The sequence below is a fragment of the Vicugna pacos genome, chromosome 3 (assembly GCF_048564905.1).
Source record: "Vicugna pacos chromosome 3, VicPac4, whole genome shotgun sequence".
Taxonomy (NCBI): Eukaryota; Metazoa; Chordata; class Mammalia; order Artiodactyla; family Camelidae; genus Vicugna; species Vicugna pacos.
Window position 1 is genome coordinate 55,178,502 of NC_132989.1, and position 13,987 is coordinate 55,192,488.

General features: G+C 40.7%; 1 long non-coding RNA gene across 2 annotated transcripts in view; it reads right to left on the reverse strand.

Moving 5' to 3' along the window:
• Positions 1-1,829: 1,829 nt before the first annotated feature.
• Positions 1,830-13,987, reverse strand: part of LOC140695622 (uncharacterized) — a 233,488-nt gene continuing 221,330 nt past the window's right edge. For both annotated transcript variants that reach the window (XR_012071315.1, XR_012071314.1), the window contains exons 3-4: positions 4,102-4,295; positions 1,830-1,933 (exon numbers count right to left, since the gene is read on the reverse strand). This is a non-coding gene — a long non-coding RNA (uncharacterized lncRNA). The remainder of the gene's footprint in view (positions 1,934-4,101; positions 4,296-13,987) is intronic.

Genomic DNA, 13,987 nt, shown 5'->3' on the forward strand with positions numbered 1-13,987 from the left:
AGGGAGGGAGGGAGCGGAGGGGCCGGCGGGTGCGCCCGTGAGGCAGCTTTTCCGACCCAGCCCCGAATCTGCGCGGGGGCTCCCCCTCACCCCGCTGGGCCCTCCCCTTCCTGCCTGCCGATGCTGCGCCCCGGCTGTATTGGTCCCGGGCTCCCCTTCTGCAGCTTAACACCCTCGGGCCCGTATCTTCATCCAGTGACACTCCCACCCCCACCCCAGGACTGCTGGGTTCCCTGTGGATCACAGAGAGGAGGGGCTGGAGGTCGCGGGGTTCCTCTTTGACTTGCTCAGACTTAGCTTGCAGTTGAGCAACGGAGAGAGAGAGAGAGAGACCCGGGTGTGGCCCGTTTACGCTTCCACCTCCCCCCTCCCTAAGAATCAAGAATTAGACACACCTTTTCTGCCTTCTGCCCTGGTTTAACTAAAAGAATTTACCAACTCTAATCTGGCCAAGCCAAGACTATCTGGGTAACGAAGCGATTGAGAAAAACGAATTGGTGTGTGTGACTTTCAGTGTGTGTGCCTCTGTTTTAGGTCATTTTACTTGGGCGGGACTGGGAACGGAGTGACAATTTTGAAAGTTTAATGATTTTTGGGGGGGAGGAAGCTGTAGGTTCCAATCCAAACCGAAGAACAGTCCCCAATTTAAACCTTTATAGCCTTTCTGGAAGCTGGCAAATTTTGTTTTGGAAGCTGGATTGCTTTTTTGTCTTTGGCTCATCTTAAACATCACTTCCTGGTTTGGAGCTGTGAAATTTAACAAGCCTGCAGAGACTGTCTGCCTGTGGTTGCTGCCGGTATGTGATCAGATCTGACAGAAAGAAACTTGTTACCCTGCAATGACATTGACAGTTTGGGCCTCGGGGGTCACTGCTATCTGCCCTGTTGTGTTTTAAAACAGTTGGAGAGAGTGGACAGATTATAAGGAAAGATTTGTCATGCTGTATGGAACTTTGCAGAATAGAATTCTTGTTTTCTTTGCCCCTCTCATTTTTACGGGTTCTGACTTCCTTTTATTCAAGGGACTGGCTAGCTCATTCTTAATGGAGAGAGCAGGAAGAAATGATTTAAATGCATTTCTTCTTACAGTTTTACACTTACTATTCTATGTATCTGGTATTTCCAACAAACAGGTGACGGTATAGGAATTTACACATAAAATTAATTAACTTGGATACGGGGTCAATGACCAAGCATTCAAGAAAAAATGATTAGTAGCATCAGTTACATTCGTAATTGGGGAAAACATGTCATAAGCCTGAAAAATGCTTTTATGATTGTGACCAAACATCTACAGTAATTTAAGCAAACACAAAACTATAGTGGTGAGGTAATAGCCAGCCCTACCTCCAGACCCAGGAACTGGAACCATCTCCTTTCTCAGGATCCTGGAGGATCTAGGTTCATGAGTACATTATTCCAACTAACTCTGGAAAAATAATCCCTATTAAAATTTGAGGTATTTTCTAACAGAGTATTTAAAATTGAACTTAAACCAGTTAGTTTTCCATTTTGAAAGGTTTTCACATAAAGCACAGCAAAAGGTTGTAGAGGGAGTGATATAAAGGTTAAAATACATATTCCCTGCTTTCCAGGGACTATGAGTTTAGCTAAAGTCAAATGGCATTTGTAACACATGATCATTTGGGTGACAATGAAAGACATACAATGTGTGAATAAGTACAAATGTGCTTTGGGAATTTGCGGATCTGTGAATTTTGGTGATTATAGGAAGAGAATGGAGTCTTGAGCGAGCTGGTGGCTGGTGGGATGTGGACAGCAGAAGAAAAGGTCAGGGCAGATCAGGAAATAAAAAGGAGCCTACTTACCTGGCTGGAGCTGCTGGTCCAAGTTCAGGAGTAATCAATCCGTTGCTTAACTTATTTTGTCTTAAGCAGCCACACTGCGCTCATGATATAGTTGACACCAAAATCTGTAAGACAATGACCTTAGCTTTCAAGGTTTGCTCAAGAGTCAGAATTCATGTAAGTAGAACAATTTTAGGCTAAACAGCACATTGATATGAATAGAGAACAATTTCCAAGAAGTTGAAGAAGAGGGTGATGTTTTCAGTAAGAAATTTGGAACTCTGATACCACGACCAGCATTGGAGTATCTTACGGAGGCTCGTTTTAAAACTATATGGCAACTTTTGCTACATTTTTATTTAAATGAATTTTTTGGTTTCCCGGTACACATAAAAGTTGTTTACAATATACTGTAGTCTTAAATGCGCAATAGCATTATGTTTTAAAAAATGATGTACCTTTTACATACCTAAATTCAAAAATATAAAGCAATTAACAATGATAACATCAAAGATCACTGATCACAGATCACCATAACATGTAATAATAAAGAAAAAGTTTCAAATATTGCATGAATTACCAAAATGTGACATGGAGATATGAAGTGAGCAAATGCTGCTAGAAAAAGACTTGCTTGATGCAGGTTGCCACAAATCTTCAATATGTTAAAAAAAAAAACAAAACCACACACAAAACACAACAATATCTGCAAAGTGCAGTAAAGTGAAGTGCAATATAAGAAGTCATGCCTGTATTTTATTCCTTCATTTACTCAGTAGCAGGATGCTGGCTGTGTGTTAGGCTCTGTGGAGGTAACAGGGACCTCCTACACTCAAGGCCCTCACAGTCCAGGAGGAAATAAATCCACAACATGACTGTGGGATAAGGACAGGGGCCTGCAGAGGTGTTCCAAGAACACTGTTGGATCCCTGGAGGAGATTCTTATTCCCACTGAGGGGGTGTGAAGGCTGGGGGAGGGGAGGAGTTCAGGGTCTGCTTCCTCCTCCCACGACTGATTAACTTGAAACCTCCTCTGAAAAATCTCCACGTTGTATCTTCTCTTCACCCTGATTACCACTGTAGCTGTATGGGAATTCATCACTTCTCAACCAGAAACGTGTACATGAGAAAAAGAAAGGCAGGATGGCATCCAGAGAAGCCAGTGCAGCCTGAGAAGGGGTGGCAGCGGGGCCAAAGGCAGCTGGTAGGGAAACGGGCAAGGGAGGTGGGCCTTCTGAAAGGAAGACTGCTGCACAGTATAGAAGGTCACTCGAAGTATGGGTCAGACAACACATGGATTGTCCATTTGACCTGACAGCTGGGAGGTTTTTAGAAACCTAGCCAGTGGGTAAAATCGAGAAGGAGACAGAGCATGTTTCTGAGGTACCCACAGTTTGGACAGTCCCTTCACTTTGGATGGTATTTCTTGCTACACTACCTCATACCCCTGGAAGGGAAGTTTCCCCCTGGACCTTCTGTCTGACATCCAAGAGCCCTCCAATTCCACTGAAACTTACTTGTCCTATCCGCCATCTCAAGATTTTCAGTCAAGTTTGCTACACTACATAGTGGTAAACCAGAAAAAAAAGAAACCCTCATAAACAGGCAAAAACTAATTAGCAAAATACGCAAAGATTTTCAGAGTCTCCTTTTCTTTTTAACACGCCTGTATCTGAGTAGGAGCCCCATGCTTCTGTTGAATTATCCAGAAGGGTGGCTTCAGTGGTGAAGCTCCGTGCCCAGGAAGATGAAGGTGTGCTGGCCAGTAGGAGGCAATATTTTGACCACAGGAGACTTGTCATGTGCTCTGGTCTGAAATGTTTGTGTTCCCCAGATCCCCACACGGGATGCTAATGCCCAAGTTGGTGGCATTGGTAGGTGGGACCTTTGGAGGCCCTCATAAATGGGATTAATGCCCTTGCCAAAAGATCCCCGAGAGAGCTCCCTTGCCTCTTCTACCTTATGAGGACAAGACTTCTGTGACTTGGAAGAAGCCCTCACCCAACCATGTGGGCACCCTGATCTCAGACTTCTAGTCTCTGGAACTATGAGAAAGACATTTCTGAGGTGTCTAAGCTCTCCAGTCTGTGGTATTTTGTTATAGTTTCCTGAATGGACCAAGACATCTTGCTTCTCAGCTTACACTGGGCTTCTGTATGGATGGCAGATGGGTTGGGGGTGGGAGAAAGAATGGGGCTGCAGGGTTGGAGGGACAGGGGAAGAAGACAGGAAAGAGTAAAGAGCAGATAGAGTTTTCACTGCTACCAAACCAGAACTTGAGTCATACACATACCTACAGGCAGGCCCTTGGGTTTTACTTCTCATTCTTTATGTCTTTCCAGATAGTGAAAAAACACCTCATAATGCCTTTAGGTCTTGTTCTTCAGCATGACACAAGTTCCTGCTTCTTGTCTCTGTGGGACACGAGAGCTGAGTCCAAACTCCTTTCCAGGGCTCCTTTCCAGGGAGTGCTCCTGGGATCCACACCTGTGAAGGCAGGAAAGATGGGAAAAGGGAGACATTAGCTGGGATGCAAACTCAATAGAAGCCTTACATAATCCTGCAGGGAATGGTGAAGATGTGATGCCTTTTAGCGAGGTGTAGGGTTGTCAAGACAGGGCTGAGCCTTTATCAGCCTGTGTCAACCAGTCCTTGGATACAGTTGAGGGGTAAGGGAGCATGGCTTTAAGGAAAGGCAGTGTCTGGGGGAGGGCTCTTTTATTCCTGAAGGGGATTCAGGTAGTTTATCACATCCGTGACACTCAAGGCTCTAGAATACCACACGACTTTGCAAATAGAACAGAGTCAGGAATACACATTGCAATAGCGTGCTGTCAGCTGGCTATACAACAGAACATTAGGTTTGAAAACATTACCCATTGAGTTATGCTTCTCTCCCTTTTACAATGTTTGCCTTCAACATGGGTCACTGAAGAACACTTGGTTTCACAGAGCAGCCATGCTGTTAATACCACTAGATATACAGAAACAACAATTTTACACTGTTACTGCTGAGAATGGGTAGAAATAAAGAGAAAATAAACTACTGATTTTCTAGTTTTGTCTAGTGGTATTAAAACAAACAAACAAAGATCGCTGTCTAGGTCTGGCAGCCGGAGAGGAGGTAGGTATAAGGCACCCCCTGCTTGCTAGGAAGCAGTAAGAGCCTTCATCATTTTCTGCTCTCCTTGCTAATTTCCCTAAGGTTTGCAACTTTCCATCCTGGGGATAGGGCTTCATGAAAAGAGCTCAAGTCGAAGAATTAGCATGTCTGCTCAGCGGGGCCAACAACTAAGTAGCACTGTGTGAGTCATCCCTCTTCATTGCTTACAGTCCTTGACGGCTCCTCAGGGCCTACAGGATGGAGCTCTGATTCCTTAATGCGGCCTCCCAGGGCCTTCAGGATCTGTTCTGGGCAGCCCCATCTGCAGCCTTGTGCCTTCATGCCGCTGTGTTCCAGCCATGCCCTCCTGCATTCAGATCCTGGACCATAACTGGCTCTTCCCAGCTCCTGTCTTTGTTCATTTCCCTTCCCCTGAAATACTCCTCCCTTCCCATTCCCAGAGCTTTCTCGAACCTTCCCCAGCACCACAGTATATTGTAACTGTCCATAGCCTATATAAAGCCCATGATCCTCATGGCTCAGTCCTAAATGTGGCTTATATTAAAGAAACAGTGGTCCAGTGTTCCAAAAGTAATTAAATGCATTTTAACGTTTACCACATTCCCTTTATCGCTATTGAAAAGTGCCTGGCTGGGCACACAATCTGAAGACTTAGCAAAACAGCTTAAAAATTGCTTCTCTCTTTACCTTACTCCCACTATCTCCTCCCATGCTCAGAAACTTCTATAAATGCTCCAAAAATCAAACAGATGTTATCTTGTCTTTTCTCGTTTCCTTCTGCAATGATACAGTTCCTCCTAAAGGGTCCAATGGAGGTGGAATTGTTGTGAATATTAATGTTCTTTGATTCCTGTCATAACTGTTTATCTATGTTCTCCACTAGACTCCCATATTGAAAAGGATCACTTCCATCTTATTCACAGAACTTGAGACTCTGCCAGGCACATATGTCCTCAATAATAGTTGTGGAATGAATAAGAACACATTACTGGGTCTTTTCAGGATAAACCTCTTCAAAAGATAAATGGAGTAGACTAGGTAATTTGAAAAGACTCATTGAAAAGGTCTCTGATGACAGATCAGGAGGTCAGGAGGAGAAGCATCCAAACACTCCACAGTATTGTTTGTACTGAATGGCTCTCACAGTTGATAAGGACAGCAAATAAATCAAACACATATAGTACTTACTGTACAGAACTGTTTTAAGGGCTTTGCATATATTTGCTTATTTCCACCAAGTTACAGGTGAGGAAACTAAGGCCCAGAGAGGCTGAATAGTTTGCCCTGGGTTGTGCTGCCGCTAAGTGACAGTATTAGTATTTGAATCTGGTGGTCTAGCTCTCTGGTCTGGGCTCCCACCCACTACTCTATGGTTATTCTTTGCAGCATACAAACATTCGTAATGGACTGGGGAGTGGAAGGTGGATGGGATGCGTGATGTCTTAGGGGTGAGGATTGAGATTCTGTTTCAAAATGAATGATTTAATATCTGCAATGATAAAAGTGAAATTTTCTAAGGTGCTCAATTATATGTTCTTCAGAGTGGTCTCTGGAGATTATAAAAATAATAATCCAGCCAGTCACAAAAGGTCATATATTATATGATTCCATTTATATGAAAGGTTCAGAATAGGCAAATCCACAGAGACAGAAAGGAGACGAGTAGTTGTTTACGGCTGGTGGGGTGAGGAGGTTGTGAGGACAGGAGGGTGATAACTAAAGGGTTTGGGGTTTCTTTTTGAGGTGATAAGTATTCTAGAATTGACTGGTGATTTATATCTCTGTGAATATACTAAAAACCACTGAATGGCATAGTTAAAACGGTTAAAATGTATATAGTACGTGAATTATTTTTTAATTAAGCTGTTATTAAAAAAATCCTTCCTTACAAATCTGTCTTCAACATGATGACTGTCTATCAATTTAAAAAGAACACTTCAAGATCCTTCTGTAGTGATGTGTTTCACTTAAACTTCTGTTCACCACTTAAATTTGCTGCTCCTGCAAGGTTTTTGGAAAGATACTTACAACAGGAGCAGTTTTGTTACTTGGCAGGTTCACATTGCATGCTGATCAACTCAAGCAATGAATGTGCTGCTGGAAAATTATCTTTAAACCTTTAAAATGGTTATTGCAACTAAAAAATTATTTCAAATACTTGAGGGGTGTTTATTCTCAGAAAAGTCTTGTTAAATAGAAAATTATTTTTCTAATAAAATTTGATTTTGGATATATTAGATTTACAGAAAAGTTACAAAGACAGGACAGAGAGTTCCCAGTTTCAATTTCCCTAATATTATCATCTTATGTTACCATGATATATTCATCAAAACTAAGAAACCAACACTGACATGTTACTATTAACCAAACTCCAGACTTTATCCAGATTTTACCAGTTATTTCATTTATATGCTTTTCCTATTTGAGGTTCTAATCCAGGATATTGCACTATAGTCACATCTTCTTAGACTCCCCTGTGGTCTGTGACAGTTTTCCGGGCCTGCCTTGTTTTTCATGACTTGACAGTTTTGAGGAGTACTGGTCAGATATTTTGCATAATGTGCCTCAATTTGAGATTATCTGATGTTTTTCTCATCATTAAGCTGGGGCTCTGGGAAGAACGCTACAGTGGTAAGTGTCTTATCATCATGTTGTATTGGGGGTACATTTTATCCATGTGTTTTATCACTGGGCATGTTAACTGTGATCACTTGTTACAATCTCCTCCTTTCTATACTCTATTCTCTGGGAGCAAGTCATCAAATCCAGCCCATACTCAAATTATTTTTAAATGTGAAAATTATTTGCTTTTTTTTTTAAATGTACTATCCACTTGTAAGACTTTCAAAGATTGTTACAATTGACTGGGATTCTCTTTTTCTTTAACTTCTAACACTAAACTTCATATTTAAAAAATTCTAGTGCTTTGAAAATATAGGTATTCTACATTATATACATAAGACAGTGTGACTGCTGCTTTCCAAGCGGTGACGTATGAGTTTGTATAATTTTTTAAAAATAATTATCTTTTTATTTTAAGACGTCATTGAGTGAGGAGAGACACTGTAAATGCATTTCAAAGTCTACTAGTGCCAGAGGACAATATAGGAGAGTATTTTTTATACTCTTAGACTGGAAAGCTCTCTTTAAAATATGTCACAAAACCTAAAAGCCTTAAAGGAAAAGATTAATAAATCTGACTACATTAAAATTTTTAAAATTTCATAGAAAATAAATGTCTAAATAAAGACAACATAAAAATGGCTACAAACCAATAGTAAAACTAACCAACAGAAACACTGCAGAAGATTTATAATTTATAATTCACAGGAAAGGAATTATAAATGACTTCTTAACATATGACGAGATGGTCCAACCTGATTCAAAATAAGATAAATACATATTAAAAACACAATCAGAAACCATTTTTATCCAATTATACTGGGAAAGACAAAAAAATTAATAATACATACCACCGGCAATATTGTAGGGAAGTAGGTACTATCCCACATTGCTGATTAGAATATAAATTGATGCATCAACTTTAGTTGGCAATTTGGCAAATATCTATTGAAAATGTTACAATTGCATGTATCTTTTTTACCAGTGATTCCACTTTGGGGAACTTCTCTAACAAATATACCTGCATATGTACATGCACAAAGATACATATAAAAATATTCAACACTATTTATAATAGTGAAAAGCTAAAAACTAGCTAAATGGCCACCAGTAGGGAACAGTTAAATGTAGTATGAATCAATCACATACGATATTAAGCAGCCATTTAAAAGATTTCTAGGAACTGATGTGGACTGTCTTGCAAAATATATTGTTAACTGAGAAAAGCAGTAAGAGGAATGGTGTATATAGTATGCTAGTATTTTGGAAAAGTAAAAAAAAAGGATTTATATTTTATAAATTCTTCTATGTAAGTACATATATACTGCTTGTATTGGCTATTTCTGGAATGATACCTAAAAAAACTACAAACAGAGATGGCCTCAGGGGAGGAAACTGGGAGACTAGGGATGTGAAGTGGGAAGAAGACTTACCTTTCATGTCCTTTTTTAAGTATTTAACTTACTATTTTAAAATAATATACAGTATTTATGTCAGTTGTAATTCTACATAACTAGGAAACAAATACTATATATCTAGTACATGTACAACTTATAGGTTAAACTTTATCATTTAGAATTCCTAGAATTTCCAACTTTGTGTTGTTGACATAACTTGTACTTCTAGAAATTACTTACCAGAGAGATGGGGGTGAAGGGGAGGCCTAGCTGGGGCCCAACCTCTCTGCTGTGAACTAGCAAATGGAAACTTATGATACAGATACATCCCCTGTCCTGCCATCTTCTCCTGGAAGAATTTTGAGATCTGGATTATTTTTGTTTCTATGAGTGGCTTGGCTTTTCTGCTGGGGACAACTGTCATGTTTGTGAAGGGGTTCTGTGGAGAAGGGGTTGGGTGGTGTGTTGTAGCCTAGTCACATAGAGAGAACTCTGAAGGAAAAATTACTCTCACAGCCCACTTCTCTGTATACAGGGTCAAAAGTACCCTTTCAGTTTCATTATATTGTGTTTGTTATTTAGATCCAGTTCATATGCTAAAGGTATTGGTTACAGAAGATCACACTTTGAGGGTGATTTATTCAAATTGACGGAGTACAGCTCTGTGGTGAAGACAGCTTTCTTATAAAGAAGCTTCACTGCTTTGTAAAACTATTTTGCTTTAATGGGACTTTAACTTATATGAATTTTGCATTATTTTCCAAGAGGAATCATTTTGTACTATTCTAGACAATGTCACTTTTTATGATTAGTTCAGTTTCATTTTTCTGTGTAATGAGTTTAATTGTTCCTCCAAAAAAGGCATGTTGGAGTCTTCATCTGGTACCACAGAATGTGACCTTTTTTGGAGACAGGTATCTATTTACAGAAGTAATCAAGTTAAAATGAGGTCATTAGGGTGGGCCATAATCCAGTAATGATGTGTGTCATGAAAAGGAGAAATTGGGGTGTAGAGGCACATACAGGGAGAATACCATGTGTAGACTGGAGTTGTATTGCCATGAGCCAAGGAACTACCAGAAGCTTCAAAGAGGACTGAAACAGCACTGCCCCAGCACCTGGAGGAGTGTGGCCCCGATGGCACGCCACTTTTGGACTTTCAGCCTCCACAACTATGATGGAATAATTCCTGTTGTCTTAAGCCAGCCCCTCACTGCTGTTATGACAGCCTTAGACTCATGCACTAGAATGGGGAATGCTCAGACGCAAGTATGGAGACCCCAGCTCAAAATGACTCAGACTTTCTCCAGTTTCTTCCTGTACTAGCAAACACCCCTTGTGAATTTCAACTCTGATTTAGGCATTCAGTCTAGAAAGAGTAACTACCTTTCCAATTTGGGTTGTGTTTCCACAACATTCCTAGGAAGAAAGGCTATAATGGGATGTCTCTCCGTGTGGATGAATCTACCTTTTAGGTTAAATTTCCCATGAGGCTTCGGATCTTCTTACTCAAGTTGTTCCCTCTTCTGCTCTTTCAACATTTGCTTTCACAACTTGTCTGAAGCTCACTTCCTTGTTGGTCTGTGCTGTCTAACCCTGTCAGAACAGGGCCACCCAGCAACACCTGTGTGCTCTGCAGTGTCATGGTCACACTCCTGCCCTCATGAACCTGTTCATTTCTCTCTGTGTTGAAGTTTCAGCACCAAATTACTATTTTTGTATATCTTTTTTCTTTAAATGACAAAATCTTTTAAGAAAGGGTTCCTTTAACAAATGCTAATAAATGTAATAGTTATAACTTACTATTTATTCAGTATCTATGCACTATGAACCTGGGAAAGGACGTGTGTGTGTGTGTGTGTGTATACATATATATATATCTATAGACACTTGTTCATGGTCACACAGAGCCAGGAAGCATCACAGGTTGGAATGACTCTGAAGCCCTGACTCTTGGACTCACACTCACCGTTAAACCAAGTCTGACTAATAGAGCAGTAACTTCATCTGTCTACTCACTGAACTCTCCCCAGGGCCTAGAAGAGTGTCAGCACATGGTAGGTGCACAATTCACATTTCTGTTGCAGGAGGTGTCTGTAGCTCTCTCCTGGATGACTCTGCTGTAGGACTACAGGCAATTAGAGGGGAAGGAAACTCTCTACTCCAATTATCACGTTCAACCATCTAAAATCACATATATTCAAAACATTTGACCTACAGAGATGGCAATTTTATATAATTTAATATTATACAATTGCTAAAAGGATTTAGGCTGATAGAAGGTTCAGTATCTTGCTGCTTGGCATATTTTTAAAAGCTTTTTTCCCCCCACATCCATGAGCCACAGACTCCCACTGAATCCCTGGTATCTGACAAGAACAGTGCGTTACTGTGTTTCTGTTACTCAGTTTCCTGACCCTAGTGGCTGTCTTGCATTCAGAAATTAGTTTCATAGGCGTGGTTAAAGTTCTTCCCTGTGAAAAGCCACTGGTGCCTGGGATAGGGAATGCAGGCTCTCTCACGAGCCACCTTTTCATAAATATCTGAAGTCAAGGGGCCAGATTTCTGTCTCTTTTTGCTTCACCGATTGGCTCTGTGGCCCAGATAAAGCCACCTTGGTAAGTCAGTCTGGGGCCAGTGGGCAAGTCTGCTCAAAGAGCCTTGAAAACTGGGTTCTAGTTTTCTTCCCAGAACCAGTGATGGGACCTTGACCTAACTGAGCAGTTTCTGAACTCTTTCTTAATCAATTAAATAGGAATTATGTTCATCATGCATGCTTCACAGACTTATTCTGGGTATTCAAGCTGTAAAATGCTATGCATATGTAACGTGTTTCTCCAGCACTGCACCTAAACTTCAAGTTATCAGAGGTGGTGAAGATTAGCCGAACTTGGTGACACAGCGAGTTAGACAATAGTGTCGGAGCTACAAGAGCAGTCACGGAGAACTCTCTCTGTGACAGACCCTGTTCTAGATGCTCTACTTGAATATCTTTAATTATGAATTATAATTAGATGTTATTACTGTCTATATCTTACAGTAGAAGAAACTGAGTTACAGAGAGGTTACATAAATTACACAGTACGTGGCAGAGCCAGGCGTTATATCCACACTTTCGTCCTGTAGTGGAGACATTTAATACTCATCAAATAGCCATGTGCGCCCCCTCATTTCCCAGACTCTCTTGTAATTATATGGGCCTTGTGAGTAGTTCTGGCTACTTGGCTGGAAGTACAGTGATGTGTTACTCCAGGTTTCAGCATAAAAGGGTGATTATGAATTTTCCGCACATTCTCCATTCCCCTGCTGTACGTAGGCCTCAGGTTGAAATGATGAGGTTGTAAGTCGAAAATACCATGGATCACTTGAAAGCAATCTGCCTTGGGGAGCTGCTGAACCTGCAGTGAACTCTGTGTAAGAAAGAAATATTCTTCTATTTGCTCAGCCACTGAAATTTCAGATTTGTTGGTTACTGCATTATGGCCTATCCTATTGTAATATACTGCTTCTTGAAGTAAATATATTAGTATTTTTTCTTTGCATCTAGAAATCATAAATTGCGACTTGGAATTTGACATTCGCTATTAATAATCAGACAATTCTCTTCCAACATGCTTCCTCCTCAAAAACTCTTTGCAGAGTTACTTTGTGTAATTTGCAGAGTTCTCTCCTCCACTTTCTCTACTCATCAGCCTAAGATATACTTTCCATGTACCTATTTGTCTACCGACTTTTAATCTACCTGATTCTCTTGTGTGTATATGTGTAAATTACTACTGGTCAGTTCTTCTGGGTTTTTAAAAATGTCATTATTTGATTATATCCTCCCCTGTATTGCATATCCTGAGTTAGCCCTCTAATTTTCTTCTTCTCTCCCTGGTCCTTTCCTTTGTGAGTCTCCCATCTCATTTGAGGTTTTAAAGGGGTAGTTACCTTGCTGTGTGGGATGGAAGAAAGGGCCTGTAATCTATAGATGCTCACCCATCTCCCTCCATTCAGCTCACGTTCCATCTCCGTATCCTGAACTTCAACCTGGCATTCAGCCTGGCTCATTTCTATCAGTAGCTTCTCTGCAGGTGGTCAGGTCGGCGCTTCCTCTATTCTGTAAGTCAGTTTCCACTACTCCACTCTCACTGTCCATTTCCCAAGAATGTGTTGGTTTCTCATGTCTGCAACTGTCTCCTGTTCTATTCTCTTTATCCTTGTGGGTTTACAACTTTCCTGTTTGTTTTAAACTCATTTACTTTCCTTTCAGTGGGCTTTCAGGGGAGACAAAGGAGCAAGACACATGTTCAGTTTGGTCAGAAGTTACCTGTAACATGTTTTAAAAAATAACAGCCCTACAAGGTATGGATTAATAGGCTTGTTTTACAAATAAAGATATTGAATCTCAGAGAGGTTCAGTAAATTCCCTAAGAGCTCACAGCTAAGCACCAGAGCTGTGCTTCAGACCTATATTTAACTGAGTCCAAAGCCCACATCCTTCACCAGGGGAGAATCCTACCTACAGTAGTCACCTGTAGAGGGGGCAGAGGTCAGATGAACACTGTCAGGGATGCTTCTGTGAAGAAACAAGATTCAAGTCATGCAAGGTCTAGATAACCCTCAGGTCTCTTCCAACTCTGCTTGTAATATTTGCCTTTGCTTTCTTTGTTAATCAAAGCAAATGGGTCACGGGAATATTTTTAAGCAAACATAACTGATCTATTATCACTTTAGCTAAAACATTAAATCATGCTCAATTAAAACCCTGGGGAAGGGAAATAAGGCCAACAAGTCAACTGAGTAATCCACAGTGTGTAATTATACATTTAGCTACAGATACAATCAGCTCACTGCCACACATAAAGAAGAGGACGTATGTTTAGGTGACTCCTCTGAGATGCCTCCACTTAAATGCCTGGTGTCATAGAGCCTCCTGACACACAGCATTTGGCCAAACCCACTCAAGGAATGAGTTCTATACCACTCACTTACTTTAAAATTTACACTTGACATGCATTATTTGGACATGTAATCATCCTGTCTGTATTAAA